This window comes from Pithys albifrons, chromosome 6 (assembly GCF_047495875.1).
Source record: "Pithys albifrons albifrons isolate INPA30051 chromosome 6, PitAlb_v1, whole genome shotgun sequence".
NCBI classification, from domain to species: Eukaryota; Metazoa; Chordata; class Aves; order Passeriformes; family Thamnophilidae; genus Pithys; species Pithys albifrons.
The window spans coordinates 7,792,118-7,814,826 of NC_092463.1; the positions used below are offsets into that span (position 1 = coordinate 7,792,118).

At 42.2% G+C, this 22,709-nt stretch overlaps 1 protein-coding gene across 2 annotated transcripts in view; it reads left to right on the forward strand.

Annotated features, from left to right (window-relative positions):
- The window catches only part of BRF1 (BRF1 general transcription factor IIIB subunit), a 179,603-nt gene that overhangs the window by 18,492 nt on the left and 138,402 nt on the right, over window positions 1-22,709 (forward strand). Inside the window, exon 1 of one of the 2 annotated variants that reach the window (XM_071557366.1) lies at window positions 21,233-21,280. The exons of the other annotated variant lie outside the window; for it this stretch is intronic. The gene's annotated coding sequence lies outside the window, so the exon portion shown is untranslated. Of the gene's footprint in view, window positions 1-21,232; window positions 21,281-22,709 lie in introns of those variants that run through there. 2 annotated transcript variants of the gene reach the window in all.

Sequence of the window (22,709 nt, forward strand, 5' to 3'; positions counted from 1 at the left end):
TTAGATGAAAAACAGCTTTTCATTAGAATGCCTAAGGTAGTAACATTATTTTTTTTCCTCCATTCTAAAGTGGAGAAATGTAGAAGTAAAATCTACCAATAACTGCTCAACAGTTCTGGACTCTTCTAAAAATAACTTTGTGCATTACTGTTTTTATATATATGTGTCTGTATATATATGTATATATATATAGGCCCTAAACAATGCCATGGGCAAACGCTGCAAGTTTTTTTAGTTTCCAGGTTTGTATAAGAATGTCCATAATACGGAACTAGTCTCCCTTGTCACATGTGCCTTTGCTGTACATTTGCTCACTATTTATAATGTGGTGGGACATGGCAGTTTGTAGTTTCTCCCTTTCTTTGCTGAACCAGCTGATGTTTGTATGTGTTCATTTGGGAATTGGCTGCTTACAAAAACTGGAGTCTTGTTTACAAGTGCTAAAATATTTATGCAGGAAAGACTTTGTACTGTTGTATTTGTTCATAATCAGTTTGATTTTCAGTGTGCAGTGCTGTGCTAATTGAGTGTGTGAAGCTCCACGAGTTTAAGCTCAGGTCCATAAAATGCTTTGTATCTGTGCACGTGGAGCTCATTTTTGTAGTAAAACCTAAGAGATGACGTGGTGTTCCAGCTTCAACTTTGTTTTAAAGAATTTGAAAAAATAGCTAAATGTTGCTGTTTTGTTGAGAAAGGACAATTATGAATAAAATACTGTCTCAGAGAGAGGACACTTTGACCAGACTTCTTCCTCTGTTCCTGAACCTCTTCAAATTCCTACAGTATTGGTCAGTTCTTGTGGTTACCTACAGGGCTGAAGTGCAAAATGCTGTCTCTTTAAATCTCATTTTACAGCTTTGTGCTGCATTACATAATCTCTCTAAATAGCCAGTTTATTCTTGTTTCCTTGCAGGCAATCTGCTCTCACTGTATCCGTGTCGGAGTCATCATTACAAGGGAGTTGTTCTTGATTTGGAGCTTGGATACTTTCAATAGTCCTCAGTGACCAGAAAGAAAAGGGAGAGGAGAAGGAAGGTCAATGGAATGATTATAACTTGAAAGCTTCAGTTACAGATATTCAAATTTGGTTTAAACTAAGTTTGAAGATTGCAGCTGCATCTGGCTTAATCCAATTTCTGAACTGTTGTGCTGTGTTTTTAGTTATTTCATGAAATGAATGTGTGTTTTCCCTCAGTCCTCTTAAATACCAAAACATAGCTAACAGTACTTTAATGCTAAATGGAAATGCATTTCTGAAGATGTTCTGTAATGCATTTTTGACTGTTTACATTTAAACTATTTGTTTAATTCTTTAACCTTTGTTGTCGTCATTAATTTCGTAGCTGGTTTATTACAAGGGATTATGGAGGGCTCTGCTTCCTCCCAGAATGACACACCATGAGTTAGACTGGGACAGTACATTAAATGCATGAAGAACAGAAGCATCCAAAAGGGAGGAACAGAGAATGCTGTTTAACAGAACTAAAACAACAAGGGAGGAGAGGATAGTAGAATCCTAAAATAATTGAGATTGGAAGAGATTTCTGGAGGTTCATGAAGTGTTGGCTTTGAAGTTGCATTAAGCTGCTCGAGGCCTAGTGGAGCTGAGCTCTGGTGATTCCCATGGAAGGGTATGACACAGTCTCCGTGGACACACTGTTTGTTCTCTGATGGGTGACCACCCTCACTGTGAAGAATTTTTTTCTCGTGTCTAGTCAGAACGTACTTTGATGAAATGTAACTCTTGTCCTCTTGCTGTGCATCTCTGATATTTCTGGCTCCATCTTTATAACCTCCCACTGTGTATCTGAAGACACCAATGAGGCTTCTCCCTCAGCTTTCTCATCTTAAGACAAAGCAAATTCATCTGTCACGTCATGCCATGTGCTCCAGTCTCTTAGTCATGTTAGTGACTCTCTACTGGACTTGATCCAATATGTCAGTGCCCTGTCCTATGCAGAGGAGTCCTCAACTGGACAAAACACTCTAAACAAAGTCTCACATGTGCTCAACATGGGATAATAATCACTTCTCTTGACCTTCTGGCTGCATTCTTAATAGCATGGCTCCAGAATGAAGTTAACCTTCACCACTGGGGTTGGGTGCTGCTGTGTCATGTTCATCTTTCTGTCCACGAGGAGTCTAGATCCTTTTCTGCAAAGCTACTTCCTAGCCAAACAGTCCCCAGCCTGTATTGTTTCCTGAAGTTCTTCTGTCCCAGGTGCAGAAAAATTGTATTTGTCCTGTTCATGAGGCTTCTGGCAGCTCATTTCTGCAGCATCTTAAGATTCCTCTGAATAGCAACTCTGCCCATCAGTGTATTGCCCACTGAACCCATAGGATGTCATCTGCAGGCTGGCAAAGGGAACCTCCTGGCCCACTGTTGATGTTGTTAAAGAGCATTAAAGTACCGACCCCAGTATCAATGCCACTTGTGTCTGATGATGAAAGTCCTGACCACCACCCTCGGAACCAGACCAGTTTTTCACCCAAGTTGCGGTTCACCTCTGTAGTCCAGATCTCAATTTGGCTGCCAGGCAGAATGATGGAATGGGAGGAGGGAAGAGCTGTGGTTACAGTTTACTCTGACTGCATTCTGGCCATCACTGCAGTTGGGCACAATCTGCCCTTGTTGGATCTGTGCTGGCAGTTCCAGGAAATCTTCTTGCCTTTTGTGTGTCTGGAAATGATTTCCAGGTAGATTTTTTTCATAACCTTCCAAGAGACTGAAGGGAGGCTGATTTGCCTCTAGAGTCCAACTTTTCCCTTTGGAAGAGAAGCCTGATGTTTGCTGCCTTCGAGTCAGAGAGAACCTCTCCCAAGTCCTGCAGCTTGTAAAAGATGGCAGAGATGGCTCTTTCACAGCTCCTGTGGCATCTTCAGATGTATCCCATCCAGTCTAATTAACTTGTGTGTGGCGCTTTTTTTAAGTGAATCTTTGTTGAGTTTTTCTCTGCTGTGGATAACGCTTCATTTCCTCTGAACTTGCATAAAGACCTGAAAACAAACACTGCAACAGAACACCAAGGAGACTCATGGACTGCTGTGAAGGCAAGCTGCCAGATACCCTGTCTGCTCAACATCCTGCACATCAGTATGGATGTCTTGTGCTTTGGGGAGACTTAGACTGACCAGTCCTTCTGGCCTGCTTGGCCTTCCCAGCAGTACCTCAAGAAGTACCTCTTCTCTGAACAAACTGAAGCCTTCCCTTTGAAATCCAGGGTTGTAACTATGCTGCCCATCTTCCTCACGCTCACAGAATCACAGAATAGTCTCAGGTGAAAAGGACCCGCAAGGATCCTCGTGTCCAACTCTTAAGTGACACCTCAAGATCTTGCTTATTTCATGGTTGCTGCAACCAAACCTGCCATCAGACTTCACATTCTCTACAACTTCTTCCTTTCTAGGGAATGGGTAGGTGTATCACAATGCTTCTCCTGCTTTACCTGTTCTGACATGCCCTGGAAGTCCACTGGGTTGTCTGTGCCCCACTATGGTTCCCTTACAGGAGATGCTGGGCTTTATTTTCAAGATCAGATGGTCTATGACAGGTGTTTCCTTTGGCCTTGCTTCTCATCCAGACCCATTAACTCTTCATTTGCCTTTCACTTGGTTTTCAGGAGATCCTCATGCATTCAGGCAGTTCCTTTGGGTAGAATGAGTCCCTGTCACCTTTCCTGTCTGTCCTTGTGGAGGCTGTAACCATCCATCTCCTGACCCCAGTCATGTGAGCTGTTCCACCATGTATCCATCTCATGGTTCCAGTCATGTGAGCTTTCCACCATGTATCTGCTCCCCAGTGAGTTTGTAGTTTTGCAGCTGTGCATAGGCTTTGAAACCTTTCAGGTTGTTTCCTTTGTTGGATGCAGTTTTTTCTTTGACTCTTCCTCCTGTATCAATTCCCATCCCTGGTTTTGATTTCAGTAATGAAATCTCTAGTCTAATCTATGCCATGTTCCTCATCCTTCTTGCTTTCGTTTCTATTGGGACAGAGGCTAATCCTAATCCTCTCATCTCTGCCTTCATTAACACCATATTGAGTTTTCTCTTGTTGTCTTTTATACTAATCATTGCTTGAACTAACATTGCCTAAAGTTCTCATTTTCTGGTTTTGTCTCCCATCCTCCTAAACTGCTTTACTCACTAAGGCATTGAAAGACTTCCTCTTCTACTCAGACCATTGCTTCAGTTTTACTCTCTCTGAAGTGTCTACTGCCTTGTCCCTTATGAGTCCTCTATTATCACTAACAACTTCTGTCTCATCCATTTCCTTCATCTTCACATGTCATGTGTTAACTTTGCCCATCTCTCCCTGAAGGAGGATAAGGAACATCTTCTCCTTTTCATTTGGGATTATATTGCATGTTTTTCATGTGTTGGTGTGTTTTGTTTTGTTTTGTTGGTCAGTGGATTTTTTGTTGCTGTTGATTTAGTTTGGTGGTTGTTTTTGTTTCAAGTACAACCATTTCCTTTGGTGAACTTTTTCATTCTCAATGTCCTTCTTCCATCTAGTTCCATATCATGGCTGGGTAGATAGAGTGGCAAAAATTTAGATGTCTATGTGAGCTCTTAATTTGCAACTCCTTTCAGAGTCTGCACAGAGACAACCAGATTTAGGGTGTGATTAATTTAATCTGAAAGGAAGTCAAATGACTCATTCTCTGAATCGTCTGTTTCTCTTCATGCACTGAAAGGAAGTCTGTATTGACTAAGCTCAGCCACTCATCTCTGAAGATAAGGGTGATGAATTGTGGACTTTGGTGTCTGCTGAATCCCTCTGCATTTGTGGATCTCCATGTTGACATAGACTTAACATGGCCAAAACTGAACTATGAATTGCATCCAACTGCTCTGTCCTTTTGAATGTTAATGAGTTCAAGCTTCTTCCCACTGAGGCCACTCACAGCTTTCCTTCCTCTTGTCTTGTAGATCCACCCTCTCCGGCATCTGCTAAAACATGGATGTGTCCTAGCCACAACACTCACATGTTTATTTCTTGAATAAGTGTCTCTTGACTTTCATTGATCTTCCTCTCTGATCAGAACATGCTCCAGAGCCAGGAAAACAGAAAAGTTGTGACCTGGAATCTTTGGTGCCTTAACTTCTCCATCAAAGAATTTTTAAAGGAGTGTTGTTTTCCCATCCTGTTCGCCTGTCCACATTTGTGATTGCTGCTACTTACCACGTAACAACAGGGAGCTTTCCTGGTGTTACCAGGCTGTTGTGTTGGGGTTCCAGCTTGCTGTCCCCCTGTGCTTCTGAGGCTTGTTTGGGTGTCAGTAGGTGTGGGCTCTCCTGCTTCAATACAGGCTCTGGTGTCTCAGCAGCACAAGCCACAGCTCACGTGGGAGTGCCGAGTGGCTGAACCTTTAGGGTATCTCCATATGTAACAGACCTTTCTCAGAGCTTCAGATTCCAGGGTTTGCAGGCAACTGCACTAATCAGCAAAGACTTGAAGAGACAGGCAGACACTTCAGGAAAACAAACAGAAAACCTCAGAGGCAGAAAACCTACTCTTTAGCCAACATAAGTTACTCCAAGAATTTGGATAAACCAGAAGACTGTATTTCCCTGCCTGTTTCCCAGTCGCTCTTGGGAAGCCATGGAGTTTGATTCAGAGGGTTGGATCCTTCTGGCACTCCAGCTTCCCCTTCAGCCCATGAAGAATCTCTTCTTTCTCAAATGGCCAATGACATCCCATGCTCATCATCTCCAGTTACCTTTGTTGAAAGACCATTTGAGTTCATCAGCTGATCTGGGACAACCTTTTGGTTGTACAGGAATTAATTAGTTCCTGCTTGAGTTGAAATTTGAAAATTTTCATTGTTTTGGCCATCTTTGTATTTTGCAGGGGAATGATGAATAAAGTACCTGTCATGGAGATGCTTTTGATGTGCTGCTTATCCTTACAGGGGCAGTGTAATGGAAAACAACCCATGTCTCCTTTAATGCAATATATTCCTTTTCTAAAGAAGATGATCTGGGATCCTTCAAATAAAGAGCAGAGGGTCTACTGAGGATAATATAATGGTAGGATTTTGTCCAGAAACTGATTGACAACTTAAAACTTTGAGCACAGTGTTCCACTGGGTTGAAATATGTGAGTCAAGCTTTGCTGGTTTTTCTCACTCTGTTCCTATGTTTGCTTAGCTAGAAAAGGGAAAAATTACAAAAGACATTTCTAGAATTCCTTGGAGGTGTTGATTCAGTCTGTATGTGTATGAGTATGTAGAGAGATTGTCCTGTGACTGAGGGCTGTCTCTGTTTTTACTATTTCTTTTCATTTTGAAGATTGTCTTTGAAGTTGAAAAAAAAATTGCAGTCTTAATCAAATGAGTTAACACGACTTGTGTTCTCTAAACTAATAACAAAATATTTGTATGTTCAGCCTCCTTGAATTGGCCTGTTTGTGACTGTGGAGTTAAAGGAGTCTTTCATGATTCTTTTGCTCTGTCTCCTCTCCTGTCTCTGCTCTGTCTCTTGGTTTATAGCTGGCTGTGGGCAAGAGAACTCCTGTGCCAGGGAAGGACAAATCTCTGCTTCGTTTTGTCAAACAAAAGAAGAAATGCCCTCTCAAATTCTGCACACTTGTAAAATTTCTTGCCTGGATATTAAAGTTTTGGCCTTTGTATCTCAAAATTTCTCCCCGTGAACTTTGACAATTTCTATGTGACACAGAGTAGGATGATATATATCATGTTTGTGGAATTCACTGATGGAGATTTATCTCCCTACAGGCCTGTGTAGGTAATTGGAAACTGTCATTTCTCTTGAGAGCAATCATTTACTTAAATACAGTTTACCTTGTGGGCTAATGTTTTTTAAAACATTTGCTTTTTATAGTACCATTCACAAGGAGCTGAACTTGGATATTAATAGGTCTATCCTCCTTCTTTGTACAGTGTGACAGAAAAAATGCAACTGCCTCTCTCCACCTTCCTCCCCCTCTAGTGATGTCTGTAAGTTTCAGTGCTAGAAATCTTGCCTCTTCTAACAAGCATCTGAATTAAATCATCTTAGCTTTGGAATCTTGTTAGACAGGCTTAAATATACTCCAGGTAACATAACTTTGAGTTCCATGTAACTGCTGGTCTCTTTTTTGATAATGACAAACATTTATGTTGCTTATATGGCAAAGGACTGTCTTCTAAGCATTGAAATGTGAGAGTTTTGAAGTGTTTTTTATCATTTTGTAGGCACTGTGGCTCAAAACCTGAGAGGGAGAATGTTGTTGTTGTTTTTTCAGGCTGTGTTCTTTGATAGTGCCGAGTTCCTTTTCATATGTTGAAAGTGCCTTCTTGTTTTGCTCTATGAAATAAATTGGAGAGTGATGTGACAGTGCAGGGGAGCATTCCCTAAGGCCAAGGGTCTGCAAGTGTGATTTGCTTGTGTGGCTGTTGCTTTTTGCTGGAAGATGGCTTTTCTGAAATAATGGCTACAGCACTAAAGTTCTGGACCTTCTGCAGATATAACAACAGAAAAAATTTCAGTGCCTGTGGACACTGTTTTTATCAGGAGACTGCGATTTATTTGCTTCTATTCTTGCAGACACCTTTGTTCTCGATTCACCTCCACTTTGCAGCAGGACACAAGTTAGTTGTGATCCCAAGCTGCTTTCATCTCATCATGGCTGGCCTTGGAAAACGAGCATGGATCTGCTGGTGTGGGACACAAGTGGCGTCAGCCAAAGTGTGTCTGTGAAAGGATGTGCAGGCACGTTGTATTCTTGTTGTAGGGCTGTAGCACCACGGTATTTGTCACAGGTACCCAGCGGTGGCCAAGGGAGCACTGCAGAGCAGTGATTGTGCTGATGCTTCTCCACAGCACTTGACACCTCATTCCTCGTGCAGAAGTGTGTATGGCCAAACTTTGCAAGCGAACATGTGGGAATGGCTCTCCCCACGTGGGTGTGCCCTTCCAGCCTGCACAGTGGATTTTTCAGGTGAGGCTCAACGTGCGCAGAGCTGGCCCCACCGTTTCAGTCCTCAGGTCCGTCTGCCACAGCCGAGCGAGCTTGGACAGTGACAGGGAAGTCCTCGGGACTGTCACAGCACCCGGTACTGACCAGGGCTGACCCTGCTGAGCATCCGAGATGTGACGGGATGGGATGGCAGGGAGGCTTTAACTGCCAGGGGACGGTCCCACTGAGACTTGAACTCAGGTCCTTGGGATTCAGAGTCCAGAGTGCTCTCCTTTCCACCACGGGACTGCCCCTCGTGCAGAAATGCATGTGTGGCTTTGATTGCCCTTGTTTCCTTCTCGGTTGTGTGAGATGTCCTCCCTGATGGACAGGCACAGCCATTGCACGTGCTCTTCACAGGTCACTCAGGCTAAGACTGGCTCCTGCTCAATGGCTTTTCTGCAGGAGCATTTCCCAGGCAAATGGAGTGCTCTGGTGGAATACCCAAATGTGTTACATACAAATAGAAACTTAAGGGTTCAGTACAACTATGAAATAGCTGATGAGTGATGAGGTGACCTCATCACTTTCTGTAACTACCTGAAGGGAAGTTCTAGCCAGGTGGGAGTTGGTCTCTTCTCCCAGGCACTCAGCAATAGGACAAGGGGGCATGGACTCAAGCTCTGCCAGGAGAAATTTAAGTTGGATATTAGAAAAAAATTCTTTCCAGAGAGAGTAATCAGGCAGCGGAATGGCCTGCCCAGAGATGTGGTGAATTCCCTATCCCGGGAGGTTTTTCCGCTGAGACTGGACGTGGCACTGAGTGCCGATCTGGTAAAGGGACTGGAGTTGCACCAAGGGTTGGACTTGATGATCTTGTAGGTCTTTTCCAACCCAATCGACTCTGTAATTCTGTGATTCTATGATTCTGTGAAATGTGTGTTCAGTGCACGGGTGCTGTGTCTAGTACAGCCACACCAGCAAATTTATCAGCAGACTGACCTATATCAACCCTCGTCAAAGAAAAGAAACCACCAAAAACCTCAGAACCAAACGCTGGTCCCAGCCTGAACAACAACTCTGTGCATGGAAGCAAGTTATCTTTGAACTGGGTGGTTGGAGTCCTGGGATTTGCTGCCCTCCCAGGGGTTGCTGTGCCAGCCCGAAGGGCTGTGCTGTGGTACGTGGGTAGGAGGGAGATGTGTAAAGGGTCAGGAATTCCTCTGAGTGGTATTGCGGCCAGAATCGTTTATCTCAAAGAGCTGCAGCCCTGGAGTCCAGTTCCATGATAAGCCTCTCTTAACAGCAAAGCCAGTTTGATCCCAGCCTTTCCCATCCCTCAACTGTTCTTTCCCATTCCCTTCATCCAAATATGCTGGGCCTTGGCTTGGGCAATGCATCTGTTTACTGGTACAATGAAAAGATCTGGATTTCACAAGCAAAATTAAAAAAAATAAAAGAAACAATCCTTTTTTTTCTCTTTTCCTATTTTCCTTTGATCATTTCCCTCCTCTACATGCCACCCCAGAGTGGGGGAGGGAATGGATGAGGTAGAGATGAGCAGGAGCCTCTTAAACCAGCTTTGTAACAGGAGAGGCTGAACGCAGGACTACGTAGCAAGCTTCTCTCTCTTTTTCTTTTTTCCTTATTTTTTTTTTAACATTTATTTATAGCCCACTGTCCTGTTACGCTCAGTCCTGCAGAGTCACAGTGAAGGAAGGTGTTTTCTGTTCTTTTGGCTTGACTTACAGTGAGTGGGAAGAAATTTTAGAAATGTTCTGTTCATTGACTGCTGCTGGCAGATGGATGCTCTCCGCTTGAAGTGCCTCAGGCCTTGATATCTTCCGTTTTCTCCCCCTCCCTCCTCCCAGCACACGCCCCGGAGTGCGCAGCCTGTGCTAATTTAGTCGCAACTTAAAAAGGAGTGATGAGGAAGAAATGCTCAACTCTAATAGAATTCTTGTCGCTCGCAACATCTTTAGGGAGTACATTTTCATTTCAGGATCCCTAAGGATTTTTCCAGCAATGTGTATTAGATGTTCTGCGGTGCTTCGATGGAGCAGCAGTAAAATTCTTCATGCATTTTAGATCCCAAATGCTAATTCTGTTTATATGTTAATCAGTTCAGGATATACAGCATACATGACATCCAGTTTGATTTTTTTTTTTGTATTTTAGTAACTGAGGCTTGAGTGTTTCTGGTTCTGAGGTGGCCTTTCCCTCTGTATGAACTACAAAGCAAACCTTTAAACAATCAGTTCATTAACCTAGTACATTAAAACATTTGAACCAATTACTGCATTTTATTAAAGTGGCTGTTTCTATGTCAAAAGCTTTTGTTGCTTACCAGTAGAAGTTGACAGATGCCAGCTCTGAGGAGTTTGTTTTTTAACAAAATCACATAATGTTACTATTTGCTGGTTCAAATTTAATGTATTTTTAATGAAAAAAAATGCCGAATTGCACACAACCAGAATTAAAATCTGTTTTTCTATGCTGATTGCTATGCCTTAACTTAGTGGATATCTTCAGAATACTGCCCAGCTACAATCACCAGGTGGTGCTGTTACACACTGCTGAAAACACTTCTGGAAAATAAGTTTAATTCTGCCATTGCCATTTCAACTGTATTTTCATAGGAGGAGTGGGTTTGCTCTTCTGCTATCTGCTTAAAGTGGATTTTTAGTTTATGACCATCTCTTGATGTGAAAATGGTATATGGGATTATTCAAGAGCTTTAGATGCTGGGTCTATGGGACCATATCTGGGCTGTGGCCTCAGTGAGTCTGTCTTAGGTGCTGAGTTTATGACGGCTTGCATTAAATTAGCAAAGGTGAATGGTGGGAAAGTGATGTCTCTTCATAAGCTGGACATAGCCTGTTTCATGAACATCCTTTAATTTAACCTTGCAAGTTTTGAAGGGCAAGAAATCCAGCACGCTCTGGAAGGACGCTCTTTAAATAAAGAAATCCAGGCTCTTAATGCACAGTTTCTTTTCAGTGTCTTCAATAAATGTAATGCTTTTCATCTTAGAAGAAAGCTCTAGCTCATACATATAAAATGAAGTGTTTTTTTGTTTTTTTTTCTCAACAGTTGTAAAGTAATAAGAGTTGTAAAGAAAGTTCCTTTTTTGCAAAGGTTTTGCAGACCTGGTTGTTTATGGATAAACTGTGGGATGGGAAATCATGAGTTTAAAGTTCCAAGCTCTTCCTTTAGATGAAGATTTTTCCTCTCTCTGTGTACTCAAATAATTGAATCGTTTTGAATCTTAAAGACAGCTAAGTACTAGTCTGCTTAGATTAAACCTTAGTACTGCCAACCACGCAGATAGAAATGAAGGAAGTTTAAGTAATTGGAGGAGGGGGGAAGAGTTCTCAAATGCATACCCCTCCTGCAGGCATTATTGCTGTAATTTTAGGTGTAATTTCCTACATTGAAAATGTAACACTTGAAAAACACTTGAAAAATGAATGTAATTACTTCCTACATGGAGATTTTTCTTTTAAATTTGTTTTCCAATAGAAATTATAAGCAAATGACACAAAAAAAAAATTGAGAGAGAAGTACAGTGTTGTCTCCTGAAACCCAGTGTGGCAAGAAGTTGAGTTTGAACCTTTTTTTGATCCATGCTGTATAGACCTGCCCTGAATGTCAGTGAGAGCCATGTTTGGTTGTCATTATTATCTGGGACCTCAAATATGTACCTAGAAGGTGGCTTTAATCACCAGGATGTGAAGCCTTCATGCTGTTACAGCAAAGCTGTCCCAAACAAACACAGCATAAATTAAGTGGAAGGGTAATTGATTGTTTAGGTGTTTCAAGTCAGTTCAGAGGATTCCTGCGTTTTCAACCCAAAAAGGCTTCTCTTAAGTTTGAACAATAGCAAAATCAAACACGGATCTTTCTTCAAAGTAAGATTAGCACTGAATGCAACAAAACAAGTGGCTAATTATATTTAAATGTGTGGCTGTCTAAGAACTCATATTATGCTAATGAGCATATAAATGATTTTTAATACAATCAATTAGGAACAGGATTTTCAAAAGAAAGCTGAACATTCTTCCTTTATGTGCCCTAATACTACACAGTTGATTAGTGGTACTTTTGGGTGGTATATTATGAAAAACATAATATTAAGAAAGTGGTTTAGGATCATAGTTCCAGTTTCCAGGGTTATACACAGAGCTGGGCTCATAGAACCACTTTGGATATACAGGAATTACACACACACACTATCCTGTGTGGCTGTCATGCATCAGGGAGAATATATGCAAATATTTCCATTGGACCTTGGTTATACTATTTGATTGCTCATATAAATCATTATTGAGGGGAAACATTCTGTGAATTTTTATGGTAGGAATCATGAGTTTACTACTTTGCTTTGTAGTCCGTCCATTTAGGATGAATTTTGGAGAATGGGTTGCTCTGCAGACAGTGGTCATTAGGTCAGGTCTGAGGCTTGGGGTTTTTTTGGTAACAGTGCATAGTACAGGGAACCTGAATTCGCTTGTTTCCTGCCCTTGCAAAATTGCTGGATAAGACGTGGCCATCTTTAATCTCCGTACTTTTTAGAAAGCATCACATTATGTTGTCTAAAAGGGAAACATAAACAATGCAGAGTTTCCAGCCACACTCTTACGGGGTAGCATGAGTGCTAAAGCTTGGGCGGTCATTCTTAGAAGTAATCCTGGTACTTGATTTCCAGAGTTTGGCAGAGCCAGCTGATGCGTTTCTGGTTCCTTTGGGCACATCTGTATATATATATGCACACATGTAAGCTTAGGCAGATGCATAGAAATCCTTTTACATGGGAAAAGACACTTTCTAAATCAGGTTGGGAGATAGATGCCTTTGCTCATGGAGTACATATACTGTGTGTTTTGAGGGAGGACAGGGACAGCTGTAAACTTCTGCTTTCAAACTCTGTAGCATCTCTGTAGTAGAGAAGGACATGGAGCTGTTGGAGCAAGCCCAGAAAAGGGCATGAAGATACTCGGAGGGCTGGAGCAACTGCTGTGGAGACAGGCTGCGAGAGCTGTGGTTGTTCAGCCTGGAGGAGTGAAGGCTCTGGGGGGATGTAATAGAACCTTCCAGGCCCAAAAGGGGCTGGAAAGAAGGAGAGGGGCTTCTTACAAGAGCATGTCGTGAAAGGATGAGAGGGAAGAGGTCAAGTTTAGATTAGATATTAGGAAGAAGTTCTGTACTGTGAGGATGGTGAGGCACTGACACAAGTTGCCCAAAGAAGCTGTGGATGCCCCATGCCCTGGAAATGTTCAAGGCCAGGCTGGATGGAGCTTCGAGCAATCTGGTTTAGTGGAAGGTGTTCTGCCCATGGCAGGGGAGTTGGAACTAGATTGTCTTTAAGGTCTCTCCCAACCCAAACCATTCTATGATTTTACTTCCCTAAGATAACATGATGGTGAGCCGGTGCTCTGGGCTTGGGCCTCCCCATCCCTCCTGGGATGGCAGAGTGTCTTGCTGGGACCACAGCTGTGAAGCAACTGACAAAGCCACTCCCACACCAGCTCTTACCCCTTTTGAGATGATGCAATATGATATGGAATACAATATTATTGGCTAGAAGAAGTCAGCTGTTAGCTAGCTCAGCCCAGCTCAAGTCAGCTGACAATTCCCAGGCCTAGCTGAACTTTTAAAACCTAAATTTAGGCCCATCTGGCCAAACCCATAACACCATCCTTGACAAAGCATAAAAGTCGTGTGTTACTGATGAGCTGCTCTCAAGGCTTGTGGCTGCACTTCTTGCCAGGGTTTGTCTCACTTCTCTTTCTTGCTCTGGCCAGTGCCTGTAGAAAACTGATTGCTTGGTCTTTTTTCCTTGGTTTCTGTCTCAAAACAAAGTCTGAAGAGCACTGGGAGCTGGTGCAAGGGGTGGTGGTGGGATGGGTGGGGGATGTTGGATTTCCCCTTTGAACTATCTCTGGCAACTTCATCCTCTGACATTTTACCTGAGTTGTTGCAAAAGAAAAAAGTAGATTTCTTCTAATCACAGAAAGATTAGGAAAATACTTGTACAGAAATAAAAATGATAAAAAGTGCAGCCCCACATTGTCCAGTTGGATCCAATCCTCAGGCTGAGGGTTTTGTGTGTTCTCCCTGGCTTCTTACCCTGCATTTGCTTTGGAGTGAAGAGAGCAAAACAGACTTTACATGATAAAGCAGTAAATCGCTTAATAGCTCTTAATTTATCATTCACTCTTCTCTAACTACCAGCTTCCATTTTAAATGTGAGCTGAATCCTCAGTATTTGCCAATCCAAATTCATCTTCATTTTCCAAGGTGAGATTGAAGCTGTCTTCCTATTGTCAGCAAATCAGCAACTGGAAATGAGGGAGATTTTAGAGGGGTTGCCTTATTATTTGAGCCCCATGCAGATTGCCAAATCCAAGCAGGTGTTATATTTGCTTACTTCCCTGGCCATGGAAGCTCTGTGAGCACAGGGAAATAGCTAGAAATAAAATTACTGAATGTCAGTGGAAATCTTGTAAATTATTTCATAGCAGTACTAATGTGGGTGAATAACTTCACAAATGCAGTCCCTTTTCACCTTAGAAAACATTTCTATATCTAATGGGTTCTTCTTTTTGGAAGGTGGGAGTTGGGGAAATAATCTGAAATATTTAGCTGTGTGAAATCTTTGTTTTTAAGCTTAAGTACAAGGAAATTAATTTACAAGGTTGCTTAGTGATACTGTGGGAAAATGTGTATCTTGAGACTGTTCAAAGCCATCTCAAAGTAGATTTAGAAACTATGGTTCCTGACATGCAGTAGAAAAAAAGAGTACTGCTTCTGGTGCAAGTTGAATCAGTCCTTGAGCGTGTCAAGAAAGAATACCACTTTTCAAGTGATTTTTGGAACAAATCCAGGGTGCTTGTGAGGTGACGTTTGTTGTCTGAGTGGTCTGTGTTATTCCAGCTGGCCCTATTCTAAAAGTTAACTCTTGCTTGCTGCCAGCTTCTTTCTTGAGAGCAAATGGGTATCCCTAGCCTTGGTCAAAATAAAGTTGTTAGACATGCTGTGGATCATAAACATACTTCTGTCTCTTTTGTGTTCTCAATCCATGGTAAGCCCACCACACATTTATGGCAGAAGGTCTCCTCGAGGGTAGTTTGCACCCTGTTTCAGATCTGGGGGAACTGGGAATAGAAATAATGTTCATTTTGCAGGATTACAGTGGTGCTCAGATGCTCCTTTTGCCTTTGACTATACAGAGAGTTTTCCTACTGCATGTGCAGGTCGTTTTGTTTCCCCCAGCTTTGCTTTTTATTTTTTGATCTGAAACGTACAACAAATTTCATTCCAAGATCATTGCAGTGTTTGATTCCAGCTTTAAGAAGGAAAGGAAGCTTGATGTTGATCAAGGTCTTTGACATAGACAGAAAGCAAGCTTTGAGGTTGTTCTGGATTTCTGAAACACTGATTTGTCCTGCCAGCGAAGCCAAGCTGTGGAATTACAGTGACACTGAATATTAAATACAAAATTTAATATCCTAAGAAAACTTCAACAGAAGATAGAGAGGAGTATAAGGGGGTGTAAGCAGCGACAGGGAAGCAAAAATCAGAATTTCCAAAGGGTGCATTTGGAGAGGTTTGTTCCTCTGCATTGCTCAGCAGGAGTCCAGGGCTGCCACCTGCCTCTGTGGGTCAGTGTGGGGAATCGTGTGTGGTTTTCCATCTCCCTCAGCCACACTTGCTCACCATTAAGCCAAGAAAGATCACAGAATCACAGAATCGACTGGGTTGGAAAAGACCTCCGAGATCATCAAGTCCAACCCTTGGTCCAACTCCACTCCCTTTACCAGATCATGGCACTCAGTGCCACGGCCAATCTCAGTTTAAAAACCTCCAGGGATGGGGAATCCACCCCCTCTCTGGGCAGCCCATTCCAATGCCTGAGCACACTCTCTGCAAAGAAGTTTTTTCTCATCTCCAACTTCAATTTCCCCTGGCAGAGCTTGAGCCCGTGCCCCCTTGTCCTATTGCTGAGTGCCTGGGAGTCATCCTTATGTCTGATATCCATTCTTGATTTAGTGTGTAGAAAGCATAAAAGAGAGACAAAATAATAACAGCCACTTCCAACGAGATGTTGTTGAAGTTTGAGTGCTGTGATTTCAAAACAATGACAGGCACTGTTACCACAGGGTAAAGCCACAGCTGATATGGGGCCCTCAGAAGTGTTTGGTTGTGCCAAGTTCAGCTTCCCATGTATAAGGGCCTGGCTCTCCATAGGAGTTGAGTGCTTATGATAATTAAAGCTGGACTAAACAAACAGCACCTATGCTTCTTGCCAGTGCAGTGGGGGCATTGGACCATACAAAATGTGCACTCTGGTGTGTCCTGTTGCTGTCCAGCTGCTGGGGCTGTGGATCCATGGAGGTGAGTTTATCCTGCACAAAGCAAGGCAGAATTGCATCAGCCTGTCTGCTTTTCCTAACACTCGAGTAAAATACAAAAGGTAGGACGGGCCAGATTATAATTGCTTTTCAGAGGGAAAACATGGTCCTTGAGTTTGATTAATGTAGCAGTAGAACTTCTGAGGCCTTCAGTGAGGAGCTGCTTGTAGCATAAACAGGTCTGAGGCAGGCAGTTGATTGAAGTGTTTGTTTATTTTTGTGGGTCTTAGAAAAAGGTCAGTAAATAGAACTTACCCATGGACTCTACTGAAGCAATATGTTTGTTAGATTCAAGATGATGCTGATGTTATGTGATTCCTTAGGGCAGCTTCCTTGATTGCAGCTCCACCAAGTCAAAATAAAAAACCTCATTTCGATGTTTACGGCATCTGGCTGATTGAAGCTCAGAGGCAGGTAGTGTTTTATAGTCAGCTTATTTAAAAAGATAAAAAAAAGTAGAAGATTTTTCCAAACACTGTCACTAATCAGAAAAATGCTATGAAATTGAGACCTGTCTGGAGTCAGACTTGGGCAATATTAAATTCAGATAGATCATTCTCTCAACTGGTCTCAGGACTATTTCTGGGGTATGTTGCAATCAATACTCTTTGTTGTGTTGAACATCAGTGTCTGCTCTGTAAGAGCAGTGACAGTATCAGGGGAGAAGAATCCATGTCTCCTTTAATGAGATCCTTTAGGTTGCTGCAGAGCAATCATCACGTAAATCCACTGATTTCTGTTTAAGTCTTTAGTCAGTATGTTCTCTGGTAGCTATTTTTCACCATACCATATTACCTAGAGGAAAATGAATTAATAATGCATCTAGTCTTGGATACGTATGTTTAATGGATGATCTCACATCCTATCTTGGAGTCATACTGCACAGAAAAAACCCTGTTGTAATTGATCTTTGAGGTTCAGCCCATAAAGAACAGAAAAATGTAATTGTACTTGCCTAAAATTTTCTCTGACTACTAAGGACTGGCACACTGGAGGCAACTGGATTGTGTAGAAGAGCAAAGGAAGTTGATACCTAAAGAGCTGGTTATGGACAAAATTTCTCAGACTTCATTTCATGAACCAGTGTTGAGGGGTGTGGTAGGGTTTTTTTTGTTGTGTTGTGTTTGTTTCTTGGTTTTGTTGTTGAGGTTTTTTCATTTGTGGAGTTTTTGGCTTTTTTTTTGGTTTTTGTTTTTTTGTTGGGATGTGCTGTTAATACAAAATTTAATTTAGGAAAACTAGAATGGAGTGGTGACTATGGAAATAAATGAAGGGAGGAACTTGAGTAGGTGGGAGTTTGTTGTACAGGTCAGGCTGATCTGTCTGACTGATGCTGGGTCTGTTCTGCTGCCAGACTGAGGATGCTGAAGGCTGTTGTACCCAGTCAGCAGAGGTGGCTCTTGGGGGAGGAAAGGCTTGCTGGGATTTTTTCCCCTGTTCTGTACACTCAGCCTCTTTCTTAAGATCACAGTTTTGCAAAAGAATAGGAACTCCCTTTAACCTAGTAAATCATCTTAGCCCATTTTTCTTACACAGGATCACTCCATATAATGCATCTTTCTTGAGTTCTGCCCATCCTGGATTCATGTTCCAAGCAGTGGGAGTTTCCACAGGTTCTCTTGGGAAACTATTATGAGGTCCAGTGAGTTTTGTTGTATGGTCCTGTTAACATAGTTCTTAAATTTTCCTTTAATTTCATGTTATTATTCCTTAGGCATGAACTCCTATTTATATCTATTTTGACTTAAACTTTCATCGTCTTCCAGATCTCTACTGATCCTCTGCTCTTCTCTTAACGAATCATGTTTGATAATTCAGTGAAGGCTGCAAGTTCATTCTCTGGGTCTTTACACATACCACCCCCATCTCCTAGCAGTGCTCTCCATCCTTAATTCTGGGATGATCAGAGTTCCTGAGGAGGAGAACAAAGCCCAGTGCAAGTTCCTTCCTCTCAAAACACTTGCTGATGGATGACATCCCATACGTAAAAAGAAAGTCTCATACGAATGGAAGGGATCACAGACATACAGATAAAATATTACTCAAATATGCCAAATATTTTCTGAGAGGGCCACGTTGATGCTCTAGAAATACATACATGGCATTGTAATTTTAATTCTTTACTGGAACAGTCTGTACATCTGACTTACATAAATGTTACTCTTTAAAGAAATATAAGGCTGTTTCTGAAATACATGCCATCCTCTCTTCAAACATAAATCTCCTTCCAACTCCAGGCTGAAGTAGATAAGCACGAGAGACTGACTTGATAAATAGCATCACTGGTTCGCTACATTGTTTAGCTGAGATTTGTGGCAACCTTCATTTATGCTTAGTTTAGAAAGGAAGGAAATGCAAAGTTGAGGCTAAAGCCCTGTCCATAATGTCTCCCATGTCTATGGGCAGTAATTACACAGGTGTAATTACCAGGAGCTTTGATCTAAGTAGGCTGGTTTGGGTGGTAAGGGAGAGCAGCCCCTGCAGAATCCCATTGCTTGCATGAATCTATAGCTGATGGACTCGGCTGCCACGGACAAACTAAGGGCAGGATTTAATTCTCCAGCTGCAACCCAGATAAAGATTGATGCTGTCTTACCTCACTGGCAGCTTTCTTATCCCTTCTCTATAAAGGAAGAAGTATTTGACCACTCGTCAGCTTCATATAAAAGTACCTTAAATAAGTATTAACCTAACACAATCTTTCTCTCTTTTGTAATGGCTCTGTTCCTCTCCCAGCTTGATTTCCATTCTTCTCCCTTTCTGCTTCCATTTTTAGATCATGTTTTATCTCTCATCCCTTTGATACCTTTAATAACTCCCTCTTTTTCTTCACCCCCTCAACTGCTTCTCTCTGCATCATTTTTCCCTTGATGCTTTCTCACCACATTTCCCAGTTTTTGAGATGGTTTGAGAAATTTACCAGTTAGTTGATATTTATGACATTTTTACTGTTGAAACAACTGTGCCATCTTTGACTGCCAGTTGAGTAAGGTCTGGATGGGGACAGAGTGCCCTTTGTTAGATTTGCATGGAAAACTAGAAGGGAAGGAAAAGAAAGCAAAAACCCCAAAGCCCCAAAAAACCCCAAAGCCCACACCAAAATCAGAGCCCCAAAGTAGTTTTGGGCTCACAGGCCTTTTTCAGTCCTGAGGAAGCAGCAGAAACCTTAAGGAGGGGCTGACAGCAGAGTAGGTATCAGTCTCTGTCCACAAGGTCCTTCCTGCCTGCGCTGTCTGATGATGGAGAGTGGAAATAACTTACCACTAACAGTTATATTTTGACAGAATAGAGAAGCAGGGCTGGACTCCAGGGGAGGAAAATTGTTCTGCACATGTCTAAGGACAAGTGAATTCTCAGATGTATTATAGAGGGTGAGTATTAAAGGCGGACAAGAAAAAGTAGGGAAGGTTCACAGGGATATACAAGGGCCTCTTGGCAGGAAAAGGGAAAGGCTGGACTGGCTTTAATAGCTGGGAATGAGGATTAAACAGGAAGGAGGGTTTTTTGTCCTTTTTTTTTAAACAATCTTAATATGTGTGACCTTATCTAACAGTTGCTGCAGTGCAGCTGAGAGGTGGCAATTGTTCAGCTGCAGTAACTCAGTTACCTCTGCTCTTGTCCCTGTCCCTTGGCCTCAGTGGCAGTTCTGGCCAGGGAATCCCGTCAGCTCCTGCATCCGCCTCATCCATGTGGAGCATCTTGACTCCCACAGCTCCTGTCTGCTTCCATGGTGTCTGCAAAACTGAAAAATGGCTCCTGTCAGGTTTCACTCTTCTCTGCCTGGTGAGAGCCCAGATCTGCAGGGAAGGCACGAGAACTTGCTGTCAGCGAGCAGATAACACCGCATTGATTTATATGCTGTTTGCATCTGTAAAGTTTTCCATTGCAGCAGTGGATCCTTTTGTGTTCAGTCTTCATTTTTGTTTTGGTTTAAAGATTTTGGTAGCTTTTACCAATAGGCAGTGGAATTCTTTTTCCTATATTGTGCTGTATTCATTAATTTTTCTAGCTCTGTAGATTGATGGCAGTTGCTTCTTAGTTAAATGCTTTTTGCTTTGTAAAAGTACGAAATAAGTTATATATTCCAATAATGCAGGTTTTTTAAAACTTTAAAAAACTAATATTTTGAAAACCATCAGATTACGTCATAAGGATATCTTTTTTTTTCTTGCAGTGATAGAGAAATGATTTTGGGTGGTTGAAGGCAGTGCTTGGGTCAGCAGTAATGCTGTGTGACAGCAGAAATATTCCATTTCTTGTTGTGACAAGAGTAACAATTGGTAAGTGTAGGTAAAAAGCTTTACTTGTATGTAGACACAGAAAAATCTCTAAGAATAACTCTCATTTAAAATGTAATTTAAAAAAATAAAATTGCTGTCCAAATAATACAGAGGAAGATTAAAGCAAGGCCTGACTGGTGGTACTTTCAGAAGAAAAACTTTCATGTCCAAAAGCTACCAGGCACTACCTAAAAATTCTTGGTATCTTAAATTTTTCTCTCCAACTCCTTAATGTCAAACAGGTAAGAATTTTGCTACATTAATCATACATGTGCTCACAGTTCTTGCCAGTAGTGCAGCTTTCCAGCTGTTTCAACTTTGAAACAGCTGCAAATCTTCTGCGAGTAAAAAAAATTCTGTTGACTAAACTTTTGGATATCAAAAGGTCCATGTTTGCTTTCTTCCAAAATTAATCTGAAGCAACCTGAAGCATTCTAATACAGAAAGAGCTGGTAGCTGTTTGTATTTGTTTGAAGTGCAGTAAGTCAGGCTCCAGTGTAAGCTTGCTCATATGGGAGGAGCAGGCTGGGAATTGCAATTGCAGGAAAGCAGGAGGAAGCACAGGGATAGTGTGTACTTTTCTCTTTGACCCATTTAGGTTGCAGTCTCACATTTGCTTTAAGTCAATCCACGTGTGCACAGCTGCTGACAGCACTTCTCCTCACCCCAGCCACATTCTGCTGCCGGTAGGGCTCGGGAGGCTGTGTGTTGAGTTATAGGAGGGAACTGCTCCGAATGAAAATTCTGCTTTTTTTGTTGTTTGGGTTGATTTTCAGCAAGCAGATTCCCTCATCTGTATCAGCGTGTGGCCATGTAAATGTCGAGTTGGAGGTGGGAACGCTGTCTGCAGGAACAGCTTGGGCTTTAGCTTGACTTAAAACAGTCGTGATCCAATTCCTCTGGTTGCTGGTGAATCAACAGATTAGGATTTTGTTGGGGTTTTTTTGCTTTTGTTTTTCTAATGTCAGTGTTGGCCATGGTTTTCCAGCATGACTTTGGAAGTGAAGTTCAGTAAGGACTTTATGAGCAAGCAGTTCTTTAACTGTGCTGGAAAGGATAATTAAGTGGGGCTAAGAAACAAGCAGGCTGCTGTTGTGAGGATGATGGGGCAAGAGTAGCAATAGGTTTGGTTCAGCCCCCAGATAAATTGTATGGCTTCTAGTCTGTTGCTGAAGTGGGAGTAGCAGTTAGATGGGTAATGGGAAATGCCACCTGTGAGGAATTCTAGAAACTGAATGCAGAATGTCAGAGGAACCGCTTATGATGCCAAATTTTTCAGAGTGGGTAAGACAAATTAATTCAAATGGCCACTTGCTGTATATGATAAGGGGCTGTCCATGTGGGAGTGGTATCATAGGAGCAGTGAATGGAAAACGTGCTTGAGGAGGGGCGTGGGGAAGTTGTGGGGGTGCTTTGTAGGCCTGCAGTGGCATTAATTTATACAGGGGCCAATTTTGAGGGAATGAGTACTTAAAGAAGTACTGAGCACTGAGAAGAGATGTTAACAGCAGATTTTCTAGGTGAAAGAAAAGTGGCTTAGTATCAAATATTTAAGAAGTGTTTGGAGCAGTGACCACTATGTGAATTTTTAAGCCATTAATCTTAAAGTTGCATGGTCGTTCTCTGTAGCTGAATGAGTGAATGAACCTTTGACATGCAATGGAAAGGCTTTGCCAGGAGAGACAGGGAGCTGCACCTGGTAGATGGGGCGCTCCCATGGGAGGCAAAATGGATGGGTTGGATTGTTGTCAGCAAGCAGAGAAATTGAATACAGGTCTCTGCACTGAGATAGTCTGGGTCTGGCCCTGCAAAGATAAAGTGGAAGCATCAATCCTTCAGTAAACAGGTCTGGATTAAGTCTTTTTTATTTCACAAGGTTATTTTTAACACGGATCAGTTTACTGGTTTTATTTTCTGTCCATCGCCACAAACAAAAGTTGTGCTGGCGCAGCTGGTGGAATATCACAGGGAAAGGGCCAGGAATGGTTTTATTCTGCTGAGATAACAGGAACATAATGTACCCTTGGGCAGTCCCTGGAGCGGGGCTGCCAGGTGACACAGACACCAGGATGCATCAGTTGGAGAGGGCCAAGTGTTCATGGGCTCCAGGTTGCT